The sequence below is a fragment of the Salvelinus sp. IW2-2015 genome, unplaced genomic scaffold (genome assembly GCF_002910315.2).
Source record: "Salvelinus sp. IW2-2015 unplaced genomic scaffold, ASM291031v2 Un_scaffold2949, whole genome shotgun sequence".
In the NCBI taxonomy this organism is placed as follows: domain Eukaryota; kingdom Metazoa; phylum Chordata; class Actinopteri; order Salmoniformes; family Salmonidae; genus Salvelinus; species Salvelinus sp. IW2-2015.
The window spans coordinates 8,226-25,367 of record NW_019944244.1 but is presented as its reverse complement, the minus strand read 5'-3'; the positions used below and the strand labels follow the sequence as shown (position 1 = coordinate 25,367).

The window sequence follows — 17,142 nt, the reverse complement described above, 5'->3', positions numbered from 1 at the left end:
TGGGGGGATTTTTTTTGCTGTCCCCTTTTTTTAAAATTGGCATTTGAAAAAAGCCAAATTCAGTTTTTTTGTGGTTTGTTGAAACAAGGGTAATGGGGTGGTATACAGAAGAGTAGCCCTATTTGGTAAAAGATTAAGTCCATTATTATGGCAAGAACAGGCTCCAAATAAGCAAAGAGAAACAACAGTCCGTTACTTTACAGACATGAGGTCAGTCATACGGAACATTTCAAGAAACTTTTGAAAAGTTTTTTCAAGTCAGTTCGCAAAACTCCCATCAAGCACTATGATGAACTGTCTCTCATGAGGACCGCCAGCATGGAAAGGAAGACCCGTCAGAGTTCCCTGCTGCAGAGGGATACGTTCATTAGAGTACCAGCCTCAGAAATTAACGCCCAAATAAATGCTTCCAGAGTTCAAGTAACAGACATCTCAACATCAACTGTAAAGAGGCGACTGTGTGAATCAGGCCTTGATGGTCGAATTTGCCTGCGCAAGAACCAACTACTAAAGGACTCTCAGTAAAGACTTACTTGGCCAAAAGAACACGACGGTTTAAATCTGTCCGTTGGTCTGAGGAGTCCAAATTTGAGATTAATGGTTCCATCCAAAGTGTCTGAGACGCAGAGCAGGTGAACGGATCTTTCTCCGCTGTGTGGTTTCCCACGTGAGGCATGGAGGAGGTGGTGTGATGGTGACAGTCTGCGATTTATTAGAATTCAGGCACAACGTAAGCGAGCATGGCTACCACGCATTCTGCAGCGATACGACATCCCATCTGGTTGAAGGGGTCTTTAGTGGGACTATCATTTGTTCTTCAAACAGACAATGGAACCCAACACCTCCAGGCCTGTGTAAGGGCACTATTTGACAAGAAGGAGAGTGGATGGAGTGCTGCATCAGATGACCTGCCTCTAATTTAGTAGCTAGTTAGCTACCTAGCTAAGCGGTTAGCTAATTTAGTAGCTAGTTAGCTACCTAGCTAAGCGGTTAGCTAATTTAGTAGCTAAGTGGTTAGCTTCTTCCAAAATCAAGCTTTGCGCGATAACAGATTAGACCGCAAGGATCTTGATCCAGGAGGGGATTAAGATCCTTGCGGTCTAATATTTGCTTTCTGCCTGCAGCAAAGTGAGTAGCATTTTTTTGAATTACTTGTATAACTTCAATAGTTGGGATGTCTGTCCAGCAAATAGATGAAGTCTGAGACTATAAAAAATTGTTTGCAATGCGTTCGTTAGAATTTAGTTAGCATTCTCTATGGGATTTTACATGTAGTCGTTAACATTGCTAACCTTCGGATTACAGATGTTCAGTSGAATTTGAAAATAGCAGCCCCTTGTGTTCAGTGYCGGTATTACTGAATATCTCAGGATGGAACAAGGTCGGTAATGAAGACATGACAATCTGGATACCACACAAGCCTAGTTTAAATATACTCCTTCGGAAATAGTTCATTTTCGGTTGCACAAAGCACTGGACTGAGGTACAGGGTGAAGGTAACAGGTCGGGGAGGGGGGTGGCTGGAGGGAGGTGGCTGGAGGGAGGTGCTGGAGGGAGGTGGCTGGGAGGGGGGTGGCTGGAGGGAGGGAGGGGGGTGGCTGGCGGGAGGGAGGGGGGTGGCTGGAGGGAGGGAGGGGGGTGGCTGGAGGGAGGGAGGGAGGGGGGTGCTGGAGGGAGGGAGGGGGGTGGCTGGAGGGAGGGAGGGAGGGGGGTGGCTGGAGGGAGGGAGGGGGGTGGCTGGAGGAGGGAGGGAGGGGGGTGGCTGGAGGGAGGGAGGGGGGTGGCTGGAGGGAGGGAGGGGGGTGGGGCTGGAGGAGGGAGGGGGGTGGCTGGAGGGAGGGAGGGGGGTGCTGGAGGAGGAGGGGGGTGAGTGGAGGGGGAGGGGGGGCTGGAGGGAGGGAGGGGGGTGGCTGGAGGGAGGGAGGGGTGGTGAGCTGGAGGGAGGGGGGGGGGGGGGTGCTGGAGGAGGGGGGGTGCAGACAAGACAGGAACAACGAGCCAGGGAGTGTTGTCACAGCCTGAATCATCCTGAGGAACGCGGATGTCTTTCGGCTACAAACAGGAAGAAGAGGGGAAGGAGAGAGAAGGGATGAAACCGAGGAAGAGAGGAGATGAACAGGGCAAGATCAACAGAAAGGAAACCGGAAGTTGCGCCCAAACAAAAATGGAAATTCCTAAATGTAGAGAGAATGAACTAAGATGGTGAAAAGCAGAGCAAAGCGTTGATGTAAAGTTAGGGGATTCACGTTGAGGCTTTTAATGTTTAGCATTGAGGTATTCTGGTTCTCTCACGCAAGAGTTGAACACCAAACGTCAAGCATTATCCCAGCTAAGTCGAACCCAACCATGGCCCAAGACCCACATCTACCTGTACCAGGGTTAGGATAGTCAGGATTATTCAAACCCAGTCATGACCCAGTTCCTGTACCAGGGTTAGGATAGTCAGGATTATTCAAACCCAGTCATGACCCAGTTCATGTACCAGGGTTAGGATAGCCAGGATTATTCAACCCAGTCATGACCCAGTCCTGTACCAGGGTTAGAAATAGTCAAGATTATTAAAACCCAGTCATGACCAGTTCATGTACCAGGGTTAGGGATAGAGTTAGGATTATTCAAATCCAGTCATGACCCGGTTCCTGTACCAGGGTTAGGATAGAGTTAGGATTATTCAAACCCAGTCATGACCAGTTCCTGTACCAGGGTTAGGGATAGAGTTAGGATTATTCAAACCCAGCCTCATCCTACAGTAACAGGACAGATCCAGACCTGAATCTGCACATCTCGTGGTACCAGGGTCTCCTCTGAGAGCCCAGCCTGATGGTCCTGACGTGAACCTCCTCCTCGGAGTCCAATAGCGGGGCAGGAAGCGGTTGTAGCCAGGGTTGGAGGTCGTCTGGTGGAGGCCAGTTCCACCCGCCGAGCGTACAGATCATCTTTGACAGGGTCAGGATTCTCTCGCCCTTCCTCGGAGTCTTCCTCACACAGCGCCATCAGGAGGAGTCCTCGTCGAGGAGAGCGCTCCACCTCGGAGAGGGTGATTGAAGACGCGGGGGGTCGTGTGACGGGTTGGGAGGAAGGACGGAGACGAGGCAGTACTGCTGCTGTTAACCAGAGGATAGACCGGGACAGCCGTCCGTGTTATCAGTGGACATTCCTTAACACAAACATAGCGAGACCCTTACAAAAATACCAACTAACACTGTCACAAGCAGCCGGGGCTTTGGGTAGAGTTAGGAGCAGCCACACCTTTCACAGTTCAACACGACATCTATGTTGAGCACAACCAGGGTTAGTGGAAAACAGCTAGCTCTGTTCAGGAATGTCATGGCAACAGGCAAACTACTTCATCTTATTTCACCAAACTTGTTTGTTGGAGCCTAGAGGGTAGAAAGACACTGCCAGAGTCAACAAAAAAACCACCTGCGGCAGTTGAAGAAAATTAAATGTCAGTAATCCAGACAAACGACCAGCCTCACGCTAGTAGTTTCAGTAGCTGTTAGCGTGACGACAGGACCGGCCTCACTAGTAGTTTCAGTAGCTGTTAGCGTGACGACAGGACCGGCCTCACGCTAGTGGTTTCAGTAGCTGTAGCTTGACGACAGGACCGGCCTCACGCTAGTGTTTCAGTAGCTGTTAGCTTGACAGGACCAGTCTCACGCTAGTGGTTTCAGTAGCTGTTAGCTTGACGACAGGACCGCCCTCACGCTAGTAGTTTTCAGTAGCTGTTAGCTTGACGACAGGACCGCCTCACGCTAGTGGTTTCAGTAGCTGTTAGCTTGACGACAGGACCGCCTCACGCTAGTGGTTTCAGTAGCTGTTAGCTTGACGACAGGACCAGTCTCACGCTAGTGTTTCAGTAGCTGTTAGCTTGACGACAGGACCGCCCTCACGCTAGTAGTTTCAGTAGCTGTTAGCGTGACGACAGGACCGGCCTCACGCTAGTTGTTTCAGTAGCTGTTAGCTTGACGACAGGAACCAGTCTCACGCTAGTAGTTTCAGTAGCTGTTAGCTTGACGACAGACCGGCCTCACTAGTAGTTTCAGTAGCTGTTAGCTTGACGACAGGACCGGTCTCACATTAGTAGTTTCAGTAGCTGTTAGCTTGACGACAGGACCAGCCTCACGCTAGTAGTTTCAGTAGCTGTTAGCGTGATGACAGGACCGGCCTCACGCTAGTTGTTTCAGTAGCTGTTAGCTTGACGACAGGACCGGTCTCACATTAGTAGTTTCAGTAGCTGTTAGCTTGACGACAGGACCGGCCTCACGCTAGTGGTTTAAGTAGCTGTTAGCTTGACGACAGGACGGCCTCACGCTAGTAGTTTCAGTAGCTGTTAGCTTCACGACAGGACCGGTCTCACATTAGTAGTTTCAGTAGCTGTTAGTTGACGACAGGACCGGCCTCACGCTAGTGTTTCAGTAGCTGTTAGCTTGACGACAGGACCGGCCTCACGCTAGTAGTTTCAGTAGCTGTTAGCTTCACGACAGGACAGTCTCACGCTAGTAGTTTCAGTAGCTGTTAGCTTCACGACAGGACCAGTCTCACGCTAGTAGTTTCAGTAGCTGTTAGCTTCACGACAGGACCAGTCTCACGCTAGTAGTTTTCAGTAGCTGTTAGCTTACGACAGGACCAGTCTCAACGCTAGTAGTTTCAGTAGCTGTTAGCTTGATGACAGGACCAGTCTCACGCTAGTAGTTTCAGTAGCTGTTAGCTTCACGACAGGACCGGCCTCACGCTAGTAGTTTCAGTAGCTGTTAGCTTAATGACAATCACAACCCTGATATAAAGCCATTAAACACGAACGCCTCTCCGTCTGACCTGGGAGAGAACACTGCGGTGTGTCTGGGGTGGGGGTCAATCCTAAACAGACGAGGGCTTCCTGTCCACAGCCTCAACGTGCCCTGCGGGCTCATGGGTACTGCAAAATTTGTGGGCGTGGCTGGTGAAAGGGAGCGGAACCGCCGACTGGCCAGGTCGTCTGCGACAACGTCCGGCTGGGGCCGGTCGGCGTCCGAGTCGCGGTGGTAAGCCCACCGGAGGAAGGCCTTCACATCAGGCAGTTGGGGGAGGGGCGGGCTCAGAGGAGGAGGAGGGGCCACACTGATCAGAGACCAAATCAGCAATCAGAGTTAAGTCAACAACATGAGGGTCGGTTCCAGATGTGACAATGTTTTTTTTTTATAATTTTTTTTTAAGTCGATTCCATCTGTATGGAATGTAGAAAACATGTGTATTACATCAGCACACCTACACAACGATGTGTATTACATCAGCACGTCGACACCTACACAACGATGTGTATTACATCAGCACGTCGACACCTACACAACGATGTGTATTACATCAGCACACCTACACAACGATGTGTATTACATCAGCACGGTGACACCTACACAACAGAGCTGAATAGAAACCGCCACACCACGCAAATTCAACTAGCAGTAAACTAGACGTGGTACTCAAGTAAAGCAACTAACTAATTAAAGATTAACAATTATTTCTTTAAAACAGTAATTCGGTAGGTATGACATCACAGTACCTGGTGAGGGGGCTGGGCATGGAGCCCTTAATTCGGTTTTCCTCCCGTTTCTTCCTCTGGAGGGATGCAGGTACGTTGCCCCAGTTCCTCTGTCCCGAGTCTCTGCCCTCCGCCGCCTTCATCCTAAAACAGTTCTCTGCCTCCACGTCACTGCTGGAGTCTGGGGAGGGGAGGGGGGACAGCAGCTCACAGACCAGTAGAGGAGTCCAACAACAGACAGGTAAAGGAGAAGTCAACAGAGAGAAGATAATGAACCTAGACAGTCAACGGTGGAGCGGCTTGGGGAGCATCCCTAACAAAGTCCCAAATGGAGCCATAGTAGGGCACTACATAGGGAATAGGGCTCTGGTCTATAGTAGTGCACTACGTAGGGAATAGGGCTCTGGTCTATAGTAGTGCACTACGTAGGGAATAGGGCTCTGGTCTATAGTAGGGCACTACGTAGGGAATAGGGCTCTGGTCTATAGTAGTGCACTACGTAGGGAATAGGGCTCTGGTCTATAGTAGTGCACTACGTGGGGAATAGGGCTCTGGTCTATAGTAGTGCACTACATAGGGAGCCATTGGGACGCATACTGAGACTAGCCTCTAGCGTCCTCGCCCCACCTCCGGCCCGCTCCAGGCATGAACATGTCCATTATCAGACCCGTGTGGAACCAGATGGAATGTCTCACTGAGAGGAGAGAGCTGCAGGACGGGAGCAGGGAAAGGCCATGCCGTAAGCACGTCCTTCTCTGGGAGGGCGACATTCCTGATAGTGACTACTAAATGTGGACCATTAACTTTGGATACTGTTAGTAATGTATTTACGTATCCACCGGGAGAACTCTCCACATCCTGTTTTACCGTAATTCTGACTAGAAACTACCAACGCGGTTGGCTATAACAGTATATTCCAGTCGTTACCCTCGCTGCCGGCCCTCAGGATGGAGTCAGAGATACAGCTGCGGGTACGTGACTCCGCCGAGTCAAAGCTCAGGACCGAGTTAAAGCTCTCTACGGAGTCCTGTCTGCTGTAGCCGGTGGCTGGGACTGGGTTAGAGGTAGCAGCTCATCGTCCCTCTCCGGGTAGCTCACGTCACTGTAGTCATAGTCCTTCACACTGCCTCTGGGGGTTTCCTCTAGAGCCTGGGACACACAGGGAGATACAATACTTTAGAGAAAAAAAAAACAGGGGATTTGAGATGCAATTATTTAGCTTTGAGTTTGCACGTTTACAAATATCCATGGTTCCATTGTACAGGGCAAAGTACATGTATTAGCCCCAGGTCTGGGGACAGACAGAGGAGCAGTACCGTAGATAGAGCTAAGCCTAGTGGTCCATAGAAGGCCTCGAGGTTGAGCTGAGGTTAAGTGCGGAGCGTGTTACCTTGGACAGAGCGATGCCCAGCAGTCCCTCGAATGCTTTGAGGTTGAGTTGAGCCAGTGTAGAAGGGGTCCACCTGAGCCTTCCGACCCAGCCAGTAGATGGTGATTAGAACCTGGAGGAGAGATCACTGCATTGGCGGGAACTTTATCCTTCATTATTAGTAGAGGACAGTCGCGCAGGCTGCTCCTGTCACGACGTAGACTAGAGACAGTGGCAGCAGGGCTGCTCCCTGTCACGACGTAGACTGAGGACAGTGGCAGCAGGCTGCCCCCGTCACGACGCAGACTAAAGGACAGTGGCAGCAGGGCTGCTCCCCGTCACGACGTAGACTAGAGACAGTGGCTGCTCCCTGTCACGACGTAGACTAGAGGACAGTGGCTGCTCCCTGTCACGACGTAGACTAGAGGACAGTCGCAGCAGGGCTGCTTCCTGTTATACAGTAAGGGGCTTTACACAGTGAGAGTATTTGCGATGGGAATTATGACAATTACAAGTTATAGCCCCCCCCCCCCCCACACTCCCCTTTCTAGTGAAACCAGATTTAACTACATTTCCACTTACGTTTTTCAGCCTCCTTTTGCTCTCTACACACCTGAGAAGAAAATGAATTTCTTAGTCCGAGAAAGAACACACAGACTAACGTTTACCATGCTTCTTCACATACAAAGGTATCATACGGACAGTCTATAAAATATATATTCTGTTTAAATAGCCAGTCTGATATGACTCATGTGAAACACCATAATGTTGACTATTCATCCAGCCATGTGATTTAGCTGCCTAGTCAAACCAGCTCCCTCACACATGTGCCATCAGACACCCCCACTATCAACACCATGCAATCAGTGATAACACAGAACTAGCTGTATAACCCTATATACATAACCACACACAAGCCCGTGTGCGCATGTCATTAGTGAGTCCAGTCAGTAAACACTAGAGTTCCTACCAGTGAGACACTGGACAAGAAATACATGGTGAAATAACAGGCGCCGTCTAACGAGAACAGTACTGTCTTGACATCACTATAGACCAGCAGCACTAGGGGATGAGGGAACAGGTACTGTCTAACATCACTATAAGACCAGCAGCACTAGGGGATGAGGGAACAGGTACTGTCTAACATCACTATAAGACCAGCAGCACTAGGGATGAGGGAACAGGTACTGTCTAACATCACTATAAGACCCAGCAGCACTAGGGATGAGGGAACAGTACTGTCTAACATCACTATAAGACCAGCAGCACTAGGGGATGAGAACAGGTACTGTCTAACATCACTATAAGACCAGCAGCACTAGGGATAGGAACAGTACTGTCTAACATCACTATAAGACCAGCAGCACTAGGGATGAGGGAACAGGTACTGTCTAACATCACTAAAGACCAGCAGCACTAGGGGATGAGGAACAGTACTGTCTAACATCACTATAAGACCAGCGCAGCACTAGGATGAGGGAACAGGTACTGTCTACACCACTATAAGACCAGCAGCACTAGGGATGAGGGAACAGGTACTGTCTAACATCACTATAAGACCAGCAGCACTAGGGATGAGGGAACAGGTACTTCTAACATCACTATAAGACCAGCAGCACTAGGGATGAGGGACAGGTACTGTCTAACATCACTATAAGACCAGCAGCACTAGGGATGAGGGAACAGGTACTGTCTAACATCACTATAAGACCAGCAGCACTAGGATGAGGAACAGGTACTGTCTAACATCACTATAAGTCCAGCAGCACTAGTGAAAAACAATCCTTCACTCCATTTGATTTGCTATACAAAAATCAATAATCTATCTAACCAAATCAAATCCATTTTACCTGAGTGTAGCGCGTGTGGAAAGGTCTTGCAGGTCTCCAGGGTGAAACAGCTGAGCCTCGTGTAGACCCAGTGTACCACAGGCTCTCAGAAACACATTCACATTGTCCTGAGGAAGGAGAATAGAGGGGGAGGAGAGGAGGGAGAGCAGAGGGGGGAAAGGAGATAAGAGGAGGAGGAGAGCAGAGAGTAGAGGGGGAGGGAGGAGCAGAGGAGGAGCAGAGGGGAGGAGAGGAAGGTAGAGAGGAGGGGGAGCAGCAGAGAGGTAGAGAGAGGAGCGGAGAGTAGAGAGGGAGGGGAGGAGTGGTAGAGGTAGAGAGAGGGGGAGAGGGGAGGGAGGAGTGGTACTGGAGTTAACATACAGAACAAATCAGAGAAGGAGAGGATGATCATATGAGATGTGGGAGAGTCTCTTAAAAGCTTTCCAGGATCCTTTCCAAACAAGTGGATCCTGACAGTTTGACCCTGGACCAATGTGTCCAACTACCTCAGTTTGACTAGCCACTGGACCAATTGTCCAACTACCTCAGTTTGACTAAGCCCCTGAACCAATGTGTCCAACTACCTCAGTCAGTTTGACTAGCCACTGGACCAATTGTCCAACTACCTCAGTTTGACTAGCACTGGACCAATGTGTCCAACTACCTCAGTTTGACTAGCCTGACAAATGTGTCCAACACCTAGTCAGTTTGACTAGCCCTGACAAACACCTCCATGTGCTCAACTACCTCAGTTTGACTAGCCACTGACAATGTGTCCAACTACCCCTCAGTTTGACTACCCTGGACCAATGTGTCCAACTACCTCAGTTTGACTAGCCACTGGGCCAATGTGTCCAACTACCTCAGTTTGACTAGCCACTGGACCAATGTGCTCCAACTACCTCAGTTTGACAGCCACTGGACCAAGTGTGCCAACTACCTCATTTGACAGTCACTGGACCAATGTGTTCAACTACCTCAGTTTGACTAGCCACTGGACCAATGTGTCAACTACCTCAGTTTGACTAGCCACTGGACCAATGTGTCCAACTACCTCAGTTTGACTAGCCACTGGACCAATGTGTCCAACTACCTCAGTTTGACTAGCCATCGAACCAAATGTGTCCAACTACCCCAGTTTGACTAGCCACTGCACCAATGTGTCAACTACCTCAGTTGACTAGCCACTGGGCCAATGTGTTCAACTACCCAGTTTGACTAGCCACTGGGCCAATGGTCACAACTACCTCAGTTTGACTAGCCACTGGACCAATGTGTTCAACTACCTCAGTTTGACTAGCACTGGACCAATGTGTTCAACTACCTCAGTTTGACTAGCCACTGGACCAATGTCGTTCAAACTACCTCAGTTTGACTAGCCCTGGACCAATGTGTCCAACTACCTCAGTTTGACTAGCCCCTGGACCAATGTGTCCAACTACCTCAGTTGACTAGCCCCTCGACCAATGTGTCCAACTACCTCAGTTTGACTAGCCACTGAACCAATGTGTCCAACTACCTCAGTTTGACTAGCCACTGAACCAATGTGTCCAACTACCTCAGTTTTGACTAGTCACTGAACCAATGTGTCCAACTACCTCAGTGTGACTAGTCACTGAACCAATGTGTTACACTACCTCTCAGTTTGACTAGCCACTGAACCAATGTGTCCAACTACCTCAGTTTGACTAGCCCCTGGACACAATGTGTCCAACTACCTCAGTTTGACTACCACTGAACCAATGTGTCCAACTACCTCAGTTTGACTAGCCACTGGACCAATGTGTTCAACTACCTCAGTTTGACTAGCCACTGAACCAATGTGTCCAACTACCCCAGTTTGACTAGCCACTGAACCAATGTGTCCAACTACCCCAGTTTGACTAGCCACTGGACCAAGTGTCCAACTACCCCAGTTTGACTAGCCACTGGACCAATGTGTCCAACTACCTCAGTTACTAAGCACTGACCAATGTGTCCAACTACCTCAGTTTGACTAGCCCCTGGACCAAATGTGTCCAACTACCTCAGTTTGACTAGCCACGAACCAATGTGTCCAACTACCTCAGTCAGTTTGACTAGCCACTGGACCAATGTGTCCAACTACCTCAGTTTTGACTAGCCACTGAACCAATGTGTCCAACTACCTCAGTTTGACTAGCCCATGAGCCAATGTTCAACTACCCCAGTTTACTAGCCACCGGACCAATGTTCAACTACCACTCAGTTTGACTAGCCCCTGGACCAATGTGTCCAACTACCTCAGTATGACTAGCCTGCGACCAATGTGTTCCAACTACCCCACTCAGTTTGTCATGTTCATCACGTCACTAGATGCCTAAACAGTTTGACATTCACACTAACAGGAACCTCCGAGTGACAAGCAGGAAACCACAGAGACTGACTTCCTGAAAGACCCAGGTAGCGAACTAGTGTCACACAAGACATCCCACACTGCATATATCATATGAAATGTAGAATGTCTACACGGTGAACTCACCAGTCCAGCCATTGGAGTAGGCAGTGTGTTCATTCTCTTAACAAGGCCTGGCTTCAACTGTTGATTAGACTGAGAAAGGAGACAGAGGGATGAACAGATGAACAGACAACGGACCGTCGACCACACCGGACCTGGACATAAACCACTAAAGTGTTGGATCCCATAGGATGTGGTTCTATAGTCATCACTACTGCAGAGCAGGACTCCATTCTCCAGAGATATGCACTACAGTTCCCATAATACTCACTGGCAGAGCAGGACTCCATTCTCCAGAGATATACACACAGTCCCATAATACTCACTGGCAGAGCAGGACTCCATTCTCCAGAGATATACACTACAGTCCCATAATACTCACTGGCAGAGCAGGACTCCGTTCTCCAGAGATATACACTACAGTTCCCACAATACTCACTGGCAGAGCAGGACTCCATTCTCCAGAGATATACACTACAGTTCCACAATACTCACTGGCAGAGCAGGACTCCGTTCTCCAGAGATATACACTACATTCCCATAATACTCACTGGCAGAGCAGACTCCATTCTCAGAGATATACACTACAGTTCCCACAATACTCACTGGCAGAGCAGACTCCATTCTCCAGAGATATACACTACAGTTCAATACTCCTGGCAGAGCAGACTCCATTACACTACAGTACCCACAATACTCACCTGCAGAGCAGGACTCCATTCTCCAAGATATACACCTACATTCCCATAATACTCACTGGCAGAGCAGGACTCCGTTCTCCAGAGATATACACTACAGTTCCCACAATACTCACTGCAGAGCAGGACTCCATTCTCCAGAGATATACACTACAGTTCCCATAATACTCACTGGCAGAGCAGACTCCGTTCTCCAGAGCAGAGCGGAATTGTTGCTCCCGAATGATTGTTTGTCACTTCCTATATACAGGAAGAGGAAAAACATCACAATTTAGATAAATGACTCGTTAGTTCTGCTTGCTAGTTTTTCACCAAATGTCCTCTTGGATCACTGAGATTATAATCTGTATTTACCAAGTGCATAATTATGTTGTTTGTTTAAATCAATAAATTTACCACAATTTTTTAACAAAATTCTCATTTACTGTACAGTCCAACAAGTAAAAACAAACAATTTTTAATCTGTATTTTAAACATGGCTCTCCTTATGAAAAGTCTGAGTCAAAAACCATAAATGGTAAAATGAGAAAAGCCAAGCAGGGTAAAGTGTTGGTAATGAGAAAGCCAAGCAGGGTAAAGGATGGTAATGAGAAAGCCAACGCGGGTAAAGGTGTGTAATGAGAGAAACGCCAAGCGAGAAAGTGGTAATGAGAAAGCCAAGCGGGGTAAAGTGGTAATGAGAAAGCCAAGCGGGTAAAGGTGGGGTAATGAGAAAGCCAAGCGGGGAAAGGTGGGGTAATGAGAAAGCCAAGCGGGTAAAGGTGGGTAATGAGAAAAGCCAAGCGGGGTAAAGGTGGTAATGAGAAAGCCAAGCGGTAAAGTGGTAATGAGAAAGCCAAGCGGGTAAAAGTGTGTAATGAGAAAGCCAAGCGGGTACAGGTGTGGTAATGAGAAAGCCAAGCGGGTAACCAGGTGTTGGTAATGAGAAAGCCAAGCGGGGAAAGTGGGTAATGAAAGCCAAGCGTAAAGTGGTAATGAGAAAGCCAAGCGGGGTAAGTGTGGTAATGAGAAAGCCAAGCGGTAACAGGTGTGTAATGAGAAAGCCAAGCAGGGTACAGTGTGGTAATGAGAAAGCCAAGCGGTAAAGGCTCGCGGTAAGAGAAAGCCAAGCGGGGTAAAAGTGGGGTAATGAGAAAGCCAAGCGGGGTAAAGGTGGGGTAATGAGAAAGCCAAGCGGGGTAAAAGTGGGGTAATGTGAAAGCCAAGCGGGGTAAAGGGGGTAATGAGAAAGCCAAGCAGGGTACAGGTGTGGTAATGAGAAAGCCAAGCAGGGTAAAGGGGGTGTTGGAAAACAAAAAGCCCATTCTGAAAACATCTACTTATTTGTTCCCCTCAGACCTTCATTGTAAATTAGAATGTGTTCTTAATTTAACGAGCCACGTCAGTTAAGTTTCATCTCCTACTACTCCTCTAGATGATGCATCATGGGTAATAAAAGTTGTATTTAAAAACTGATGGGAGTTTTTACAGGAACTTGAAAAATGTTAGGGTAATGAGATGTCCACAGACACTGTTTCTACGTAATATAGTTTCATGTAGACTTCAACTATTACTGAAGAAAAACAYAAACACACAACATGTAATGTGTTGGTCCCACGTCTCTCGAGCTGAAATATAAAACCTCTCAAATTGTGTACATCGCTGTTAGYGAGTATTTTAAACCTGTCAAGATAATCCATCCACCTGACAAGTGTGGCATATAATGAATATGATTAAACAGCATGATCGTTACACAGGTGCACCTTGTGCTGGGGGCAATAAAAGGCCACTAAAATGTCACACAACACAATGCCACAGATGTCAGAAGTTGAGGGGGCGTGCACATTGGCATGCTGAACGCAGGAATGTACACCGGAGCTGCTGGTAGAGATTTGAATGTTAATTTCTCTACCATAAGCCGCTTCCAATGTCGTTTTAGAGAATATGGCAGTAAATCCAACCGGCCTCACAACCGCAGGTGACATGCGGGATGGGGGGGGGGMTAAAAATTATTTCTGTCTAATAAAGCCATTTTGTGGGTAAAGACTCATTCTGATTGGCTGGACCTGGCCTATGCCCTCTCAGGCCCACCCATGGCTGTACCCCTGCCCAGTCATGTGAAATCCATAGATTAGGGCCTAATTTATTTATTTCAATTGACAGTTGTCCATATAATGAACTAACTCAGTAAATTTTGCGTTTCTATTTCCTCCCCCCTCCGTTGCACTGTTCCCCATATGAATGGTGCTGGGTCACATCATGTGCTAGCTGGCACTGTTCCACCATATGAATTGTGCTGGGTCACATCATGTGGCAAGCTGGGCACTGTACCCATATGAATGGTGCTGGGCACTGTACCACATACATGAATGGTGCTGGACACTGTTCCCCATATGAATGGTGCTGGGTCACATCACTGTGGCTAGCTGGGCACGTGTCCCCATATGAATGGTGCGCGGGCAACTGGCTGTCCCCATATGAATGGTGTGGGTCACATCATGTGCTAGCTGGGCACTGTTCCCCATATGAATGGTGCTGGGTCACATCATGTGGCTAGCTGGGCACTGTTCCCATATGAATGGTGCTGGGTCACATCATGTGGCTAGCTGGGCTCAAGCCTATGGGGCACTGTTGCCCTACACACTGGAGGGAGTCCTTTGTTCATTCATTCACTGTTCCCTCACCCCCTTCATCTCTCCCAGTCCCCTACCCTTCATCTCGTGCCCCTCTCCTCTACCTCTGAGAGGGAACAGACTGGAATGCAGCCTACCCCGTCCCCTAACCCCTCCCTGTCCCCCTCCCTGTCCCCTGTCCCTACCTTTACCCCTCCCCTGTCCCCTCCTGTCCCCTACCCTTCACCTTTCATCTCATGCCCCTCTCCTCTACCTCTGAGAGGGAACAGAATTGCAGCCTGCCACCTCTCTGGAGGTCACCACTGCCCCTCTCCTCTACCTCTGAGAGGGAACAGAATGCAGCCTGCACCTCTCTGGAGGTCACCACTGCCCTCTCCTCTACCTCTGAGAGGGAACAGAATGCAGCCTGCCACTCTCCTGGAGGTCACCACTGCCGCCTCTCCTCTACCCTGAGAGGAACAGAAATGCAGCCTGCCAACTCTCTGGAGGTCACCACTGCCCTCTCCCTCTACCTCTGAGAGGGAACAGAATGCAGCCTGCCACCTCTCTGGAGGTCACCACTGCCCTCTCCTCTACCTCTGAGAGGGAAAGAAATGCAGCCTGCCACTCTCTGGAGGTCACCACTGCCCCTCTCCTCTACCTCTGAGAGGGAACAGAATGCAGCCTGCCACCTCTCTGGAGGTCACCACTGCCCCTCTCCTCTACCCCTGAGAGGGAACAGAATGCAGCCTGCCACCTCCCTGGAGGTCACAACTGCCTCTCCTCTACCTCTGAGAGGGAACAGAATGCAGCCTGCCACCTCCCTGGAGGTCACCACTGCCTCTCCTCTACCTCTGAGAGGGAACAGAATGCAGCCTGCCACCTCCCTGAGGGTCACCACTGCCTCTCCTGCTACCTCTACCTCTGAGAGGGAACAGAATGCAGCCTGCCAACCTCTCTGGAGGTCACCACTGCCCTCTCCTCTACCCCTGAGAGGGAACAGAATGCAGCCTGCCAACTCATCCTGGGAGGTCACCACTGCCCTGTCACATGAGGAAAACTTTATGAGGGCATCAATATGAGCATGTGAAACGAGCTATATATGATGATGATGATGATGATGAATATGCAAAACAGCACATCTCAAAAAGCACAAAGAGGAGCATGAAACCCAAGTACGTCATCCACTCCAACAGCACAGATAACGTTCAAGAGCCTATTTGCAGTGAAGTAACCTCTGTGTTTTTACATGTGTATTTATCTGTGTGCTATAAAGCATATGACCACACTAAAAACGGAACATATTCACACTCAGACAGTGGCTTCCACTGTTAACATCGTCACCAATTATTTGCATGACAGGATTATATCACATTCTTTTACGTGTCATTAGGTGATGTTACGGTCATCATAAACCAGTAGATTTAATGAGTGAGCCTCAAGTCTGTAAAATGTATCGTGTGGAACAATTGCCCAAACGTAAATTAAATAATGAATAAGACAGGTCTAAGTTTGTACTAGCGGGAACAATTAACTTTCCTCTTATAAGTTTAGGACACCTTTGACGTAGACACCTTTGGCGTCTGTAGGCTGCTGTAGTCCATCAAAACCTTAACCTGGATATATTTAGTTCGTTACATCAACCCGATCACGGATCAAACGAGATGTTTTAGACGTGGTTATAAATGAATTAGCTCCAAACCTACCTCCATCCACCGTTGAGCCTCGGTGAAGGCATCTTCACAGGTCACACTGGTCTGTTCTCGCCACTCCATCTTCCCACACAGGCCTCAAACAGACAAGGAACGTTCTAGTTGAAAGAGAACAAGGCAAAGTCGGTCCTTATTGATATCGTTATGCCTCCCCTATATACAAACAAACAGCTTCTATCAAAACATTTCCTGTCGACAGAAACACAATTATCCAGCGATAACGGTATTGTAGAAAATGTGTTACCTKCGTCAAACTTCAGCTGCCAAACTTGAAAGTCTAAACTCTGCTCACCGGTGAACGATTCCCGTTAATTGCCTCCCAAKGGGACACTTGTTACCAAACATTATTGACACGTGCAATAACTAAAGTGGGCGTTTCCTGTTGTTTGATACGCCATCCTGTCCTGCAGCTGATGGTATTTATCTTTACTGAACACCAGGGGGCGCCACGGAATCATAACGCGGCCTTCGCTGGTCACGTCGCTGTCGTGAAGGAGCAGGAGTTCCACTAAATAACAAAGCCACAAAGTCAGATTCCACAGCCGAGCTTTGGGTTATGCATAAAGTAAGCAGTGTGGTTAAGGTTAGGGGTAGGTTTAAAATCTGCTTTAAAGAAGAGAAAATGTCAGAGAGAGAGAGAAAGAGAGAAAGAGAGACAGAGGAGACAGAAGACAGCACAGGAACAGACATGACAGACCCAGGCGACAGCGACGCAGGACAGGACAGAACCAGACAGTACAGACAGACAGGCACCAGAACAGACGATACATCTAGACAGAACAAGCACCAAGACAGACCATATCCGGAGACTAAGAGTACAACATGAGAGCGAGGACGCGGAGACGAGGATGAGATGCGTGAGAGAGGCGCAGAATACATACCTCAGCGTGAGGAGAAGACGAGAGTAGGCGACGAGATGACACGCTGCCGTAGTATCCGGCGCCTCATA

General features: G+C 48.8%; 1 pseudogene; it reads right to left on the bottom strand.

The window, feature by feature from the left end:
- LOC112075037 (LIM domain only protein 7-like) overlaps positions 1-16,816 on the bottom strand; it is a 69,576-nt pseudogene extending 52,760 nt beyond the window's left edge.
- Between the last annotated feature and the right edge of the window lie 326 nt (positions 16,817-17,142).